Source organism: Eschrichtius robustus, chromosome 1 (assembly GCF_028021215.1).
Source record: "Eschrichtius robustus isolate mEscRob2 chromosome 1, mEscRob2.pri, whole genome shotgun sequence".
NCBI lineage: Eukaryota > Metazoa > Chordata > Mammalia > Artiodactyla > Eschrichtiidae > Eschrichtius > Eschrichtius robustus.
Genome location: NC_090824.1, coordinates 94,626,682 through 94,642,971, shown reverse-complemented (window position 1 = coordinate 94,642,971; position 16,290 = coordinate 94,626,682). Strand labels below are relative to the sequence as shown.

The window sequence follows — 16,290 nt, the reverse complement described above, 5'->3', positions numbered from 1 at the left end:
CTACCTATCTTATAAAGTTTTTGTGAGGATAAACTGAGTAAACACATATAAAAGTTCATACAACAGTTTTTGATAATGTAGTAGGTAAACGTTATGTATCAGCTGCTATTATGACTATTGTTGCTATTGCTTTGTTCGGAGATCTTTTTCTATTGCATTTGATCCAGGTATTGAAGGGCAGCAATGTTCAGAAGGTTTCCTAAAGAAGTCACCCTGTGTCAGTATGCTCCCAAGGATTTGGTCATTGACCTGAGAGAGCCTGCATATTTCCCCCAGAGCAAATGAGCAGCATGAGGTCATCACCTCTGGAAGTTCCCACTGGCCCTAATTCAAGAAACTTGGCCACTCTCTCGGCCAGCTCTCCAGTATGGAGGGGGCTCCTCTCCGAGTGGTGAAAATGTCTGTGTACTAGGAACAGCAACTCAGAGGCTTGCAGCTGCCCCCTCCCTCGCCCTTCCTCTGACCAGCCCCTGTGGGGAATTCATTATGGTTGGCCACAGCCACTGCTCTCCTCTCCAAACTGGTGGTTAGGAGGCTCCAGAGAGGGCCACTCTGCTTTCTCCACACTGATTACTATGATCTCCAAGAAGCTCAGAGCCTAAAGCAGATTTTTTTGGGGGGCTGGTAAACCCACACAAGAGCCCAGTGAGGAGTGGGGTCAGCAAGCATCAGTGACTGTGTCAGATGGGGACATCCAGAGGTTAAAGTCATCCTGGTAAGGGGGAGAAGTGAGACCCCAGGGCAGTTCTGCTGCTCAGTCTGTGTTAGGCCAAGGCCAGATTCCAATATCAAGAAGAAAGATTTTCCTGCCTGGGAAACAAGAATTCCTATTCTTGCTATGGAATCATGAGGCTCCGTATTTATACTGACCCCTCAGCATACGATTTACCCACTCCTCTCCCAGACTAGTATTAATATTCCAACAGCTTCACCAAGGCAGGCGTGTATCTGTTTCCTCATGATGATTTCCACTTGACTATGGAGCCAGCTTTGTCCCCCATTCCTCTTTATTTCTTCTTCACCCTGTGTATTCCCTCTTTGGTTTCCATGGTAGTTGCTTGCTGACATTTCTCCTTGCCAATTAAGACAGTCCACTCAGCTTTCAATAATTCAGAAAAGGTGACCACAGAAATCAATGCTTTGTAATAAAAGGGGAACCCATTTATGAAGCCAAATTTACTCTAACAAGCTCATTTTTGTTTTAATGTTTTTAAATCTTGGTAACTCTATTAAATTGGAAGTCTTTGAGGAGAGGGTTGCAAGGATAATTACACAGCACAGTTTATGTTCTAGCCACAGCTATATGGAGAAATTAGAAATGATGGTGTAATGCAACAGAGCTCCTGAGACTTTCTAAAAAGAAAAGGTACAGCAGTGATGATACCAGAAATAGAAGGGTGCAAGAGGCTGAGCAGAGTGAAGGTAGTGGATGATAGAGACACTGGATCCAGCAGAAAAGCACATACAAGGGAGGCAGGTTACCTCTGCCATCCACTCATCCCACAGATATGCCCTGGGCAGCTGCTAAGTGACCGGCACTGTGCTGGACCCTGAGAGATACGGCCGGGAACAGGCAGCCCAAGTTCCTGCCCTCACAAAGTTGCCAGTCTAGCCGGGAGGCAGTTAGTTGTTCTTACTGAAGTCTGAATGGAAGGGAGCAACAAGAGGCTTTCTAGTCCAATCTTTCCATTTTATAAATGAGGAATTTTACCATGAGATATAGGATTTGCAGAAATCATTGTCAGCACTGAGACTGACACCCAGATCTTCTGATTTCTACTTTAACGCTCTTTACTCCTTTTGATCCAACTCAAGGAATAAAGCTGCCCAGAATTTCTCCATCAGTGCCCTGCCATGGGGTGTGAGCTTCTCACTGCTGCTGCTCCTTTCCAAGGGGAGATGCAGATGTTGACTGAATGAAAGCATGGTATTATCTGAAAGGGTGACTGGTCAGGGGGATGTCAAAGAAAGAAAGAGGAGTTTATCTGGCCAGCACAGCTAGATCCTGAAACACAGAGTGGCTGGCGTGAAAGTACCAGGCTCCAGGCTCCAGGATGCAAGGGAGGAAGAAGGCAAAAGAAGACCCTGAGGAGGAGGTGAGGAAGAAGAGAGGAACTGGGAAAGGGCCTAGTAGCTACCAAGCTCCTATGTGGGGTGAGTTTTGCCTGTTTTTGCCCAAGAAGGCCACCATTTGGCAAGAGGCAAAGTTGAGACCCAAATCCAGGTTGGCTGGTTTCAAATATATATGTGGATATATATTTCAAATATCCACTCCACAAGCCTGATAAAATTTTCCAGCTTCATAGTTTCTTATGACTTTGTGCTTCATTAAAGCCTTACATTTTACTTTATTTCATATTATTTTTTAACTGCTGTCTAAATGTAATTAAGGATTCATAAACACTTAAAAATCAGTGAAGGTAGCTGAATAGAACCTATTATGAACTGCCATTTGAAGAGAATGAAATCTTCCTAAATTATTCTTTTTGTAAGTCTACATTTTCACAGGTTGGATTTTCTTCAAACAGGATATACTTGCTCTTTATTGGAAACTGGTAAATTTTCTTGCTTTATACCTGTAGTCTAGTGCAGCACCATCCAATACAACTTTCTGCAATAACAGATATGTTTCAAATCTGTGTTGTCCCAATACAGTAGCTGCTAGACACATATGACTATTGAGGACTTGAAATGTGGCTAGTATGACAAAGAAACAGCTTTAAATTTTCCTTAATTTTAATTTAAAATAGGCACATGATGGCTAATGGCTAACATACTGAACAGTGCAGGTCTAAAAAGTTCTGTAAATGTAAGTTGCTCACAGAGACCTATACTTATGTGCTAAGCAAGCTCAGCGTGTACTAGGGGAAACTGAAGAATGCTGGCACTCCGATATGAAGACACAAATGTCAGAAGCGATCTAGGATAATAGCTTCAGTAACATCCAGACATCATTAGTGGACTTAAGGATTCATTAAGTTTTAGAATCCCTTCACTGATGAGCAGGATGCACTTGCCCGATATGACTAGTTGTGTCACATTATTTTACCGGCAGAATGAACATTCTGGAAAATTTATATCCTTGTTTAGAAGGCTAGGAAGGAAAAAAAAGAACCTCTCAGCCTGAAGGACCATGACCATGCCAAACACAGCACTTCTGAGATCCTCTTTGGGCCCAGATCATACCAAGCATTGTCCGTGGGCGTGAGCGCAATCCACCATTGCTCTGTGTCTTTTAGCCCAACCACATTAGAATCTGCTTAGAGCTTTTGTTTTTTTCCTCCCCCAGCTCTATTTGATCGCCTCCAAACTGTGCTAAGTCTCACAAAATATTCCTTGCAAATTTGTCATAAGACTGAAGCAAATTTTAAAAAAGAATCTCTGAATGAAAAGCTATTATAACCTAACTAGAAATGCGATGATCATTTTTTTTCTTTTACTCTTTTCATATTTTCATTCTGTCAAGTAGGTACTAATCCCTAGGAAGATATTTCTTTCAGTTGGTATAAACTAAGTATTTGAATTTTTATGATAATTTTCAGCTACATACATAATAAATATGTCTTGTAACTGCATAGCTTCTTCCTCTCAGAAGCTTAAGTTTTCATGCTCATTGTGCTTCATTCCCAGAGAGGCGAGGAAAGAGGGAACACCCCCACCAACACACTTTCCATATTCCAGGTAAATATCAATTGCCCACTATGTGCCAGGCATTGCTCTAAGAACTGCACATGTATTAGGTCATTTGATTCTCACGACAACCCTTATGAAATCACTATTATAGATGAGGAAACTGAGGTACACAGAGAGGTTAAGGAGCTTGATGATTCAATAAATATCAATCAGATGTCAGATATACACACATCTAGCACTGTGCTAGGTGCCATAGGAAATATAGCTCTTACTTTCAAGAATGTCCAGTCCAGGGAGGAGAGGGGATATGCATCTGGCTTTCTAAGATCCAAAGAGATGACATGATAAATTCTATAAAAGGTATTATGGCAATCTGTATGTGTATGGCTGATTCATTTTGTTGTGCAGTGGAGGCTAACACAACATTGTAAAGCAATCATACTCCAATAAAAATTAATAAAAAAATTTTAAAAAGGTATTATGGCAGACCAAGTATAACCAGAACTAAAACTGTTCTTAAATACAAGAGTGAAAAGTCTCTCTTGTCTTCTGTCTTCCCAGAGCTGTACAGGTCAGAAGAGTTAACTCTCTACTCCCGGGCAATGGGCACCCTAAATTTATATTTAAAACATGAAAATAATCTCATAAAATACTTTACTGCTCTTATGCATAAAGCAGCTATAGCCGTGATTCCCATTGAGGGCCCTGCCTCATGGAGTACACAGCTCTCCTGTGAGACTGATGAAATCCAGACCTCCACCCATGTGGGTGTTGAAAGAGCCTCATTCACACATTACCACTTCTGCCCAGGAAATCAATTACAGCCAGGTGGTCTCCTACCCATTTCAGAAATCAGGAAAGTGGAATATATAAAGATGATCCTTTCACCAGATGACTCGGAAAGTTTTTAGAGGATAAGGGAATAGGAGGCATATTTCCTATCATTGCAGTCCATTCCTTTCCCTCCTCCCCAACAGACCATAGTAAGTTCCCCTGTTTAAATGGGGATCATCACGAGGAAGCAATTATAGTAAAAAGCTAAACCTGTATGCTGTCACTTTGTTATTACTTTCAAAAATATTTCTCTATAAATAAACTGCGGGTGGGGAGACCAAAGTTACTGTGCAGAAAAGGACAGATTATGAACCACAAAAGGCCAAGAAATAAATGGTGATTATATAATAGCATCCATAACTGGTTTTCCATGGGTCCTGGTGATCATTCTCCACAGAAAAGTAACTACTAACCAACCAAGGCCACTAACATTATTTTGTTCAAGGATATGGTTGGGAAGGCTCCTTTTCACGTGTAGTGGCCACACAATCTTTCAAGAGTCAAATGAAGAGTTTGGAGAATAGCATCATTTGCCTACAGGGAAAACTCAGAGCCCTGGCACAGAATAAATTGTGGGACTCTGGGGAAATGGTTTTCTAAAAATTCCCGATGTCTACAGAAATATGGAGCTTCTTTTAAACTGAGTTTAAATATATTTAGTTCGTTTGTAATATATTAGTAAACCTTGTAACGATAATGCCTTCCTACTACGGATAATTGTGGAGAGGATTCCCCACCAAAATCACCTTTTGTGTTGAATCAGCTGATGGCATTGTTAATAGCTTTGGAGGGTGGAAAGGTATCAGTCTCTGATATTACTATGTAAATACAGCAAATGGCTATGTACATATTCAAGTATTTCTCAGTTTCCTCTGGTCTTCTCACTGGGTGGCTGTCTTGGTGTTCTGGGGTTTTGGGTTTTTACTTGTTTTTGTTTTGGAGTGTTTTATCAAAATGTCATGCACAGCCCCCATTTTACCTAAGCATTAAAATCTGTTCACATTCTAATAGAAGGGATTTGAAGATTATCTGCCCTTTTGGCATAATCAACGTCTCTATTCCCCTCCATGCCTATAAACAATTGAGGTTTGACCCTATTCTCATTCACAAATAAAATGAAATAAAATGGTTTGGGGTGTTATTATAAATGAGCAGTGGACTGAGAAGGGAGTTGGCTCTCCTAACAAACTCTGGGTCCTTCAGGAGGGATGAAAGAGTGGGACCGATGATGGGGGAGAGGAAGAGATAAATGGATGTGTGGATAGGCCTGACAGATGGATGAATTTCCTGATTAATAGATGCCTTACCTATATATCTGCACTTGAATTTTAATAGAAACTTTGCTCAGTTTTTCTTTATCCTTCTGTGAAATGAGAGATGAAGGCATGGTGCAGCTCTGACATCTTATGATCACACCTTTGTAAAGATTTTTTTGTCCCCTTCTCCCCTCTTTACCTTCCCACAGCATGTACCTTGGTGAACTGATCCTTCAAATCTAGGCTCAAATTTTTCTGATTTTCCCAGCATCTCAAACATGCTCCTACATGTCTTCTGAGGCAGTTATCATATTTTAAACTGTTTATTAGATAATCATATAGTCTTCTAGACTGTTGAGTTCTTCTGTTCTTCTCTATGGGGAGAGAAGGGACCCTTGCCTACTTTATCTGGAACTGGATGGAAACCTAGGAGGTACTTAATGACATTTGTTGGCATCAATTTTCCTTTTACTTTTAGGATGATCCTCCCTAAAATAGGGAGGATGAATGAATAGGTTCATATTCTTTTTTCCCACCTTCTTCCTCTTCTCTGCCTGTCTCTCTCAAATGAACAATAAAAAGGGTGGGGAGGGGAGAAAAGAAAAGGAACATTGACAGAGACACCAAAAGAAGAGAACTTGGTACAACAGGAATAACCAACAAGGATTGAGCAGGCTGCCAACTCCCACTGTTTCTCAGAATTTCCCTCTGGGTTAGGCTGTCCCCATTTGGAGCTCTGATATTCTACGGTCTTCCTTCCTCCTCAGTGGTAACCAGAGTAGAATGTCACTTTTAACTAAGAGATACTGTAAACAGAGACTTGGAAGAGCAATTGAAAACAGCAAAATCTTGCCCCTGAAATTGTTTTTGTAATTATAATTTCTGCACTGGGAAAACATGGCCTTCTAATTCACATGTCCTCCTAGAGCAAAGGTCTGATGCACACTGATCTGCAATGTAAATCACAAGGAAGCCCTGCTGGATTTAAGAGAGCAGTTCTCTAACCACACTGTCAAGTGCATTGAGTCCTTTTTTTTCCTTCTCAGAGCTGGTTTAAAAGCTATTTAAGCAGGTAAGCATAGTCCTGACAGGTAAAGCAAATGGAAAGGAAGGTTACAGGATATACCAAAACTAAGGAGCTAGAGCAGATGTCTGTCTCTAAAAACACTACAGTGGTCGATGCATTCCTGAAACTTTTCTCTTTCACACACACACATACACACAGTCTTTATTCTGACAATTATCTAATCTGAATAATTTTCCACCTCTGCTCTTTGATTCCTGAATATCTTTCTTAGGCAATATCAGTTGCAAGCAAGACATAAAGCTTTTCATTTTTATCTAGAAACAAAAGGAAAACAACAGCTATAACAGAAATGTTTGAGGTGGTAAAGTTATGATCAGCATCTACTATTTTCTTTTTAATTTAATTTTTGTTTCAACATTTCAGAATCTCAGTCCTCTTATCTATATTTAATTGATTGGCAGTTTGGTTTTTGGAATCACTCCTTCATTACTTGCGATCTACAACTACTTCCCTCTCCTTTCTGCCCCCATTTCCTTCTCCAGCCCCTCAGCCTCTTACTCTTCCTCCCCTAACTTGAACACCAAGAAAGGGAGAACAGAGTTTTAAAACATGGAAATTTGGTATACAAAGTTACAGTTTGATGCCCAAGAAGGAAAATCCTAAACCCTTGCCATCTTTAATCACATGAATTCAAAAATTCCTTCCTGGCCTCTTAAATCTTCTCTTAAGTTGGTTTCAAATAATATGCAAAAAAATCTGATGAATTCATTGGAACAATTTTACAAATTCTTGAATGATTGTGTCCCCTAGGGCTGGAAACACACATTTTAGGCAGCTTAAAGCTGTTAAATAAGCCCACTTTTCACCTTTTTTTTTTCTTCCTGTACTTATGCTGCCAGCAATAGAGACATGATGTGAACTGCAAGGCCTTTTGCTGACCACACAAGTCTCCTCTGTGCAGAGTGGCAAGCAGCCACTTCTAACCATAACTATTATGTGCCTGTATCACTTCTGGCATCATCTCACTGATTCACCCCTACCCGCTCTTCAGTGGAGAGGAGACAGGCTAACTGAAAACTCACAGGGAAAAGGAAATCTTCTCATTCAATGGTAAATCCCAAGTTGCCCTTCCTCTGCCAAATAACAGTGGACTCCTAATCTTAAATTTCAACCTCAAAAAAGATCAGAAGGGACTAGGGCAAGGGAGGGGTTGGAAAACTGAGCCATGAGAATTGTTCATTGTGATTTGTAAAAATTAAACACAAAATATAAAATTAAAAACAAGGGGGGAAATGTCGACCAATTACGTTGAGGGGTAAAAAAACCTTTTCTCTATTTTCTCCATGTGAAGGACTAATGCAACTGAGAATGCTTATCATGGAAAAGAAAATTATAGGAAGGCTTGGGATGTGGGGACGGGACCTCAGTTGTCTTTGAATAGCTGAACTACTGCAACTGGAAAGAAGAAACAGGTTCCATGCGTGTGGCCTTAAGGAGAAGAACCAGGTCCAATGGGTGGAAGTTACAGGAAACTAGATTTTGAGAATGATAAGAATATTAGACAGTAAGACCTACCCAGTGATGGAATGGGGCATCTCAGTGGAAGATGGGATAGAGCTTAAAGCTTCTAAGTTTGTTCAAGAAACATCTGAATAAGCACCAGAGAATCCATTTGAAGCTAGTTCTTCCTTATATGAACGCAATGGTATGATGGAGGGGAGCACTGGACCAGGAGTCAGGAGTCCTTGCTTTGTCACTTAATGGCTAAATGATACTGAGAAAATCAATTAACCCATTTGGACTTTAGTTTTCTCATCTTCAAAATGAGAGACTGAGATATGCTTTCCTCTACAGTCCTTCTAGTTCTCATAATATCCTATTATTATTTCTTTACATTTTTTCCTACTAGTTGTTTACAAGTTGATGAGGTACTTATAAATCATATAGACACAATTTGTGCATACTATTTGGATATACATTTCTCAAATTTTACTCACCATACAAAATGCCTCGAAGTATTATGTGTATGCATTGCAGTGAAAATCCCTCTTAACCAGAGGTGCTTGAGGATTTTGGTCAGCCTCTGTTTCCTGAAATGGTACAGCTAAATTTGTTCAAGGAGAAGTTATAAGTAATATAGAGGGGAAAAATGTGGTATACCCAACTAGGATCAGAGCTTACTGGCTTTACTGACGATACATTCTGCTATGTGTTGTTCAATGTAAAATAGAGAACCATGAAAAATATTCAGGCTATACTCAGCTCTTGCAGGAAGCAAGATAAGGGTTCAGTGAAGCACAGTAGTGTTTTGTTTCCCTAAGACTGAGGAACTGCAGACTGGATATTGGTAAAGGCTCTGCCACAACAGTCAAATGTCAATTATTGCTTTGTGCCCATCCCTGAACCTCACATTCATCTCATTCTTCGTAACCCACCCTCCCACAACCAGCACAGACACCTGCGTCAAACCATTCAGAAAATATTTCATTAGAAGACATTATGATAAGATGGTATAGTTAAATTTAAAGGAAGGGTATTTGTGGCTCTACATTCTTTCTACCCTAGGAAAAGTAGGAATTTGAATCACTAGAATCATGAGCAATACACCTCTGTGTTGAAAACTATTATGACATTCAATGGGGAAGGTGCACTATTTATATCTCTTTCTATTCTGAAATCACCAAAAGGTATAGTCTCAAAAAAGGGCCTTATAAGAAAAGTACCAGCACACCAAAGACCATGGAATGATGCCAAGATATTAAAAGTTACCTTAGAAACTGAAGGATTAAAAAAGAAAGAGAGCAAGAGCGAGTGCTTATCAGTGGCGAATCCACTGTGGGGTTTAAGAATCCCATAGAAAAAGAACTAAATAATATTTTAAATTCTGGTTCCTTGTGAAACATACTTTTCAAAATCTTGAAAATCCTTCTAACTACATATCTTAAGATATATCCTTCATAATTGTCTGCATAGTCCTTTTCTCCACGTTAATGGCCTCAATAAAAAACGAAAAGATTCTGTGTGCAACAATCTCGACAACCTTATCCAATATTTTACACAAACGGTACAAAATTGGCTTCATTATTGTCTTTAGGAAAATGACAATTCACTTGTTCTTTCCTGACAAATATTTACTCCCTACCTTTTCTGGACATTGCCTTATGAGCTGTGGCAGACTCAAAGATGAGATTAGCATGTCCCCTAGCCTCAAGTAATTTATCCTTAAGCTGGGAAGATCAGATGTGTAATAAAATTTAAAATAATATGATAAGGGCTACAAGAGAGTTATAAGTTTAGAGAATGAAGAGATCAATTCTGCTGGACAAAAAGAGAACTCTTCCTGGAGAAGGTAACATATAACTGGGGTGTGACACATTCTCAGTGGAAACAGCAAGGTATCAAGGTAGAAAACACTGGAGATGTGCCTCCTTGTTAGAAGCATAAGGTACAGGGAAAAGAGGGAGAAAAATCCTGATCTACCATTTATTATAGAAAAAGAAATTTTATTTTTATTTGGTTGACTCTAGGAAAGAGTCATTGAACTTGCTTAGTATGGTCAGGGACTTCTAAGTGGGATGCAGGTCTAAAGAAATCTAAAGACTCCATTACAAAGACAGAACACAGAACTCTTTAGGAAGTATCAGTGTAATTTGCATCATAAAATTCAGTATCTTTTGTGAGGCTCTTGGGGTAACCTGAAAACGCTGATCATAAAGATTTCCTTATGAACTGAATTTGACAGAAATTAGTATATATATATTTATATATGTATATAAATGAATAAACTGGCAGAAGAAAATAAAGCAGCAGTGCTCACTTCGACAGCACATATACTAAAATTGGAACAATACAGAGAAGATTAGCATGGCCCCTGCGCAAGGATGACACGCAAATTCGTGAAGCATTCCATATTTTTCATATATGTCGAACCTAGAAAAATGGTACAGATGAACCGGTTTGCAAGGCAGAAATAGAGACACAGATGTAGAGAACAAACGTATAGACACCAGGGGAGAAAGTTGCGGGGGGGGGGGGGTTTGGTGGTGGTGGGATGAATTGGGAGATTGGGATTGACATATATACACTAATATGTATAAAACAGATAACTAATAAGAACCTGCTGTATAATAAATAAATAAATTAAATTTAAAATAAAAAAGAAAGAAAATAAAGCAGCAAATCAAGACCCTAAAAGTACCTCTCGTGACATTGTTTAGCTGTATTATTATTTGGCTGTGAAGAGCTTTGCTTGGAGGATTACTAGATAGAGATGTTGATATCCCAGTATCCAAACAATATACATCCAACAACTATTTCATGAAAATTCTATCAGCCTCATTATGTCTACATGATGTTAACTCTGTATAGGTGGGAAGTAATCAGAATAAATCCTCCTAGGTGACTGGATTTTTGTAGCACAATATAACCAATATTGGGAATATACTTAATGTTCAGGAAGTTTTATAGGACACACTATTCAATTAGACCTTTAAGAATATAATCAAAACTGTCAATCAACTAAGCTTTCATCCTCATCTCTCTTTTTACCTCATGAATGAACAGGATGGTTGAAGGAAGTCTAAACTCTTCTTAGCATTCATTGTGCAACTGCGAGTGTAGTTAGGATGACTAAGATAAATGACCCAGAACAGAAGGTTCTTCAATCTTAGAAGGTGAGCTCCTCACAGGTCTATCTGCTACTTCATAAGCCTGGACTGTATTCCATCCTTCTGATGAGACATTTCCTCTCTGAATCAGTCTCAGGACATGATGATGGAAATAGCAGTGTTTATTCAAGGTCACCACTCTCTTGAGCTTCTAAAACAGTAGTAAAGATAAGATAGCTTGTTAAAGACAAAAAGGTTATTAGTCTCCAGATAAGATATCTTATCTTCAACACCTTCTCCTACTTCAGTATTGAGGCTCTGTAAATTTAGTGACAATCATCTTGAAGAAAAGCAGTCAGTTATCTATCTGCATGATATAAATATAAATAAAGGGGAGTTTGGGGGAGAATGGATGCATGTATATGTATGGTTGAGTCTCTTTGCTGTGCACCTGAAACTATCACAACAGTGTTAATTGACTATACTCCAATATAAAATAAAAAGTTAAAAATATAAATAAATGTTATTATTCCTTTCTCTAATTATTAAAATATCATGAATATTAGCTATTGTTTCATTAATATTAATTTTTCTTTTAGTCAAGTATAATCTCTTTCATTTCAGTGGGAAATAGATTTCCAGATTCCACATTTATGAATATTACACAGTGACTGTGAAAGTTTAAAGACATTTACTCCTTCAATTAGGTGACTGTCCTTGTTTATTTTCAGATAGACTAGATAATGGATTAAAATCCCGTTTTAATTTTATTCTTTCAGAACATGTCATTTCTTTTGGGCAAAGCTATATTTTCCACTTTATTTTGATGACAGTTAAACATAGTTCTTTCCTCTCTCAATAAATCTTCCATGTCAGAGCTATAAAAGAATATATGAAAAGTTCCAAATTTTTCAGTTGTTCTCCAAATAGTTTTGGACCACCCTTACTTTAGTGTGAAACCCTGAGTTCAGTCATGTTTAAAATACCAAGAAGAATCAAACATAATTTGAGCCCTCAAGGAACAACAACTATAGTAATTCAGGTCATCGGTAATTACACAACAAAGTAGAAAGTGGTAAGTTACAAGCAAAAGGAGGGATAGCTATGAAGCACAGTCTTGCCTATTGGCTAAGAATAAGGTCTATGAATTAGAATTCCAGATCTAAAAGCAACCACCGGACCTTGGATTAATTATTGTGCCCTCTCTAAGAATTTCTTCCTAAGTGAATTAGGGATAATAATAGCATTATCTCCACTATGGTGTTGTTTTGTGGATTGCATGAGATAATGTACATAAGGAACTTTTCATATTATACAATAAGGTTTAATATTTATCATTATCCTTGTGATTTTGTTCTTATTGGTAGAGTAGAAAAGAAAGCATCACAAAATGAGATCAAAATGATACTTAATATATGAGAGATTTTATATAAATGAGAGAGAGTAATCATGTCCAATGTAAGAATCAGGGAATTCTTCAAAAAATTTTGACATTTGAGGTAAAATATTAAAGGTAAGTAAGATATAAACACATGGAAATGGGTGGAAAATTTTTTTCTTTAGAAGGAAGAGGATGCACTGAGAGGTAGAACCAAGAAAGTATCAGGTACCAATAAGGAATAAGAGGCTGCTCAGCTCGACGTTTGGGCCGGGTACGTGAAGAGAGAAGTCAAGGTGTACCACTACATCCATGCAACATAGGAATCTGACCCTGATTCTGTAGGAAATGTACAGCACTTCAGGAGTTCTGATGATGAATGTTATCATATAACCAAAATAGCGTTAAGTCATAGATGTGATAAGGTTCCACCTCCTACTTGGGACAGAAAACATTATAAACAGAATGGCTTGATGAGCTAAAGTAAAGAAGCCATTCATGACCCCATTTTCTTTAAAATTTACATTTACACTAAAGTTCAAACTGTTTAGATCTGCAACAGCTGTCCTAAGCTCAGTAGCAATAACTAAAACAGCTATAGTTCTTTTTAAAAATATTAGTTGCCCAATCATTTTAGGTATTTTAATAAAAATGCAAATACTTGAACACAAGTTTCTGCATTGGAAATGTGAATTTTCACCTCCTGTCCCCTCCCCAAAATTTTTATGAAAGTGATATAACAAAACAAACACAAGTTATGTTTAAGTGGAAGGGCTGGGTCTACCTGTGGAGACTAATGGTAATGACTCAGAATGGTCTGTTGTTTGCTGCTATTACTAGAAACATACAGGCCATGTGAAAATAAGCCCTTGCTAACAGAATACCTTGAGTATCAAACCCCTTATATTTGCCCTTATATTCAGGGCTACTGTTTGAAATTCAGTTTTCCAACATTTATTTAGTAGCTGCTATATGTAAAGTACAGGGCTGGTGTATTTAAGCCCTTATTATTGGCTTAGTTTCTGCCCTAGTGATTGCCCCAGTTTAGGAGTCCAGAGCAGGTGTTACAAGAATAAAGGACTAATTTATTAAAAGCCTACTAATCTCTGGTTGTTGTTTTTGATATCCATCCTATGAAGTTCTAGATTTTTTAAATCAAGATCAGTGAAATTAAAAACTTGATTTGTGATAAAAGGGCATGACTGGGTTATCATGAAAACATACTTATGTGACCAAATACAGACACACACACACACATTTCCTCAGGGATGTTGGAGAAATAAAATGCTCCTTTATTACACTGACTTCTGAAATGAGTAAACTGCTCTGAAGCTGACGTGAAATCATTCTCCAATAATAGACCCTACTTTGTTAATTTGTTGTTGTATTGTTATTGTGCACTGCATAGTAATGGTATGAAACCTTCAAGGGTTATTTCATCTTCCATGGATGAGGAGTTTATCTCCATGGAGCAATGACCGAGATCAAGCCAGTATTTTATTCTTGAATGTATTAGACAATATTAGCATTGAGACCAAATTTCAATTTACTCCAGGCAGTTACCAAAATCTGTTTTTATATTAGGCCTTATCTCTAAATCCATATTTTTTTATAATGATCTCAATTTCACTTTCCTGCATCTTTTGGTAGTAGCAATGCCTGCTTAAATGCAATTAAAATTCATTGTATTATCTTATTTATACTAGAGACCCACACAATATTTTCCATGAAAATAGTATTCACGTTTTAAAACAATCAGAAAAAGGCCCTTCAAGCAGCAGAACCACTGGACAATATTCCCTGTCTTCACATTCAAAATATCTTGGCACATTGATAAGATGGTGAGGCTTGATCCTGCAAATGTCTCTTCTCTGGGCTTAGCCAGATGCACCAACATGCCCGGTGAAGTCATGGACGGTGAGCAAATAAACGAAGTGCCTCTATCTCATAGAGATGTTAGCCTGCACCTGCAAAATCTCAAATAACATCCTCTGATGAGGAAATCAAATCAAATCCACAAAAAGTGCCTTCTGTTTTTCAAAAGAAAGTTATCAATATGCCTAGCAATATTGCTCCTAAGGAGTATGATTCTCTTCCGTGTAGAAGAAGCAGACTTAGATAAATGACTGTGGGCTGAACCACTCTGTTTATAGACTGGAGAGAATAATAGAGAGAAATGGAGGTCCTTCACCCACAGTCTGCTCTGGGATTACTGTGGAGAATGGAGCTAAGTAGATTCTGCCATCAGATGCCCTGGTCCTTTCCCCAGTCCTCCTATCCCATATCCTTGAAGAACAAATCCACAGGGTTGGTACAGCACCTGCTTGGCAAAGAACAAGGCCAGCCACCAATTTCTCATTTATGTAATCCTGTTGTTTCCTCCATCACAAATGCCTCTTCCATTCTCTACTGAATAACTCTCATTCTTCCTTCAATACACTGCCTAAACATCACCTCTTCTGAAAGGTTTTCCCTGAGTCCTCCCACAGAATTAGTTGCTTGTGGTATGGTATAGCAGGAGAAAATAGTGTGTGTATGTGTCTGTGGGGGGGGGGGGGTGTGTGCTCTTGAATCAAGGAGGCCTGGGTTTGAATACTGGCTTAGGCAATTACCAGCTCCATGATCTTGGGCACATTTTTTTTTTTTTTTTTTTAAAGGAAAGTTTTTTTCTTTTTTTTTTTCTTTCACATAAATATTTATTTATTTATTTTTGGCTGTGTTGGGTCTTCGTTTCTGTGCGAGGGCTTTCTCTAGTTGCGGCAAGTGGGGGCCACTCTTCATCATGGTGCGCGGGCCTCTCACTATCGCGGCCTCTCTTATTGCAGGGCACAGGCTCCAGACGCGCAGGCTCAGTAGTTGTGGCTCACGGGCCCAGTTGCTCCGCGGCATGTGGGATCTTCCCAGACCAGGGCTCGAACCCGTGTCCCCTGCACTGGCAGGCAGATTCTCAACCACTGTGCCACCAGGGAAGCCCCCTTGGGCACATTATTTAAAACTCAAAAATTCTGTTCCCTCATCTATAAATTATACTTTTCTCATAGATTTTTTTTTGAGACATGAGATTATACATTGTTATGGACTGAACACTTGTGTCCCTCCAAAAAATTCATATGTTGAAATATTAATTTTCAATGTGATGGTATTTAGAGGTGAGGCCTTTGGGGGGTGATCAGGTCATGAGGGTGGCGCCCTCATCTATGAGATTAGTGCCTTTATAGGAAGAGACAGCAGCAGTAGTAGTGATAGCCTATAGGTATGGTCCTTATGTGTACAGTGCTAGTCTAAGAGTTTTCATATATTGTCAATAATCCTCACACCAGCTCTATGATGAAGCACCAGTGTCTCCATTTTACACATGAGGAAACAGACAAATAGAGATGTTAGATAACTTTTCTAAAGTCACACTGGTAGTAACCAACACAGGCTCTATTTAAAACCAGGCAGTCTGGCGCTAGCGCTCCTGGTGTGTAATAAGTATTTGTTAAATGAAGTAAAGGAAGAGCAAATAAAAAATGGCAGTAATGTGTATTCTTTCAGCTTTAAACCTAAATATGT

The 16,290-nt window shown here is 38.7% G+C and overlaps 1 non-coding gene across 1 annotated transcript; it reads left to right on the top strand.

Annotated features, from left to right (window-relative positions):
• Nucleotides 1-10,559: 10,559 nt before the first annotated feature.
• LOC137753498 (U6 spliceosomal RNA) lies at nucleotides 10,560-10,666 on the top strand. Its single transcript, XR_011071496.1, has one exon. It is a non-coding gene; the product is annotated as a U6 spliceosomal RNA (small nuclear RNA).
• Nucleotides 10,667-16,290: the final 5,624 nt, after the last annotated feature.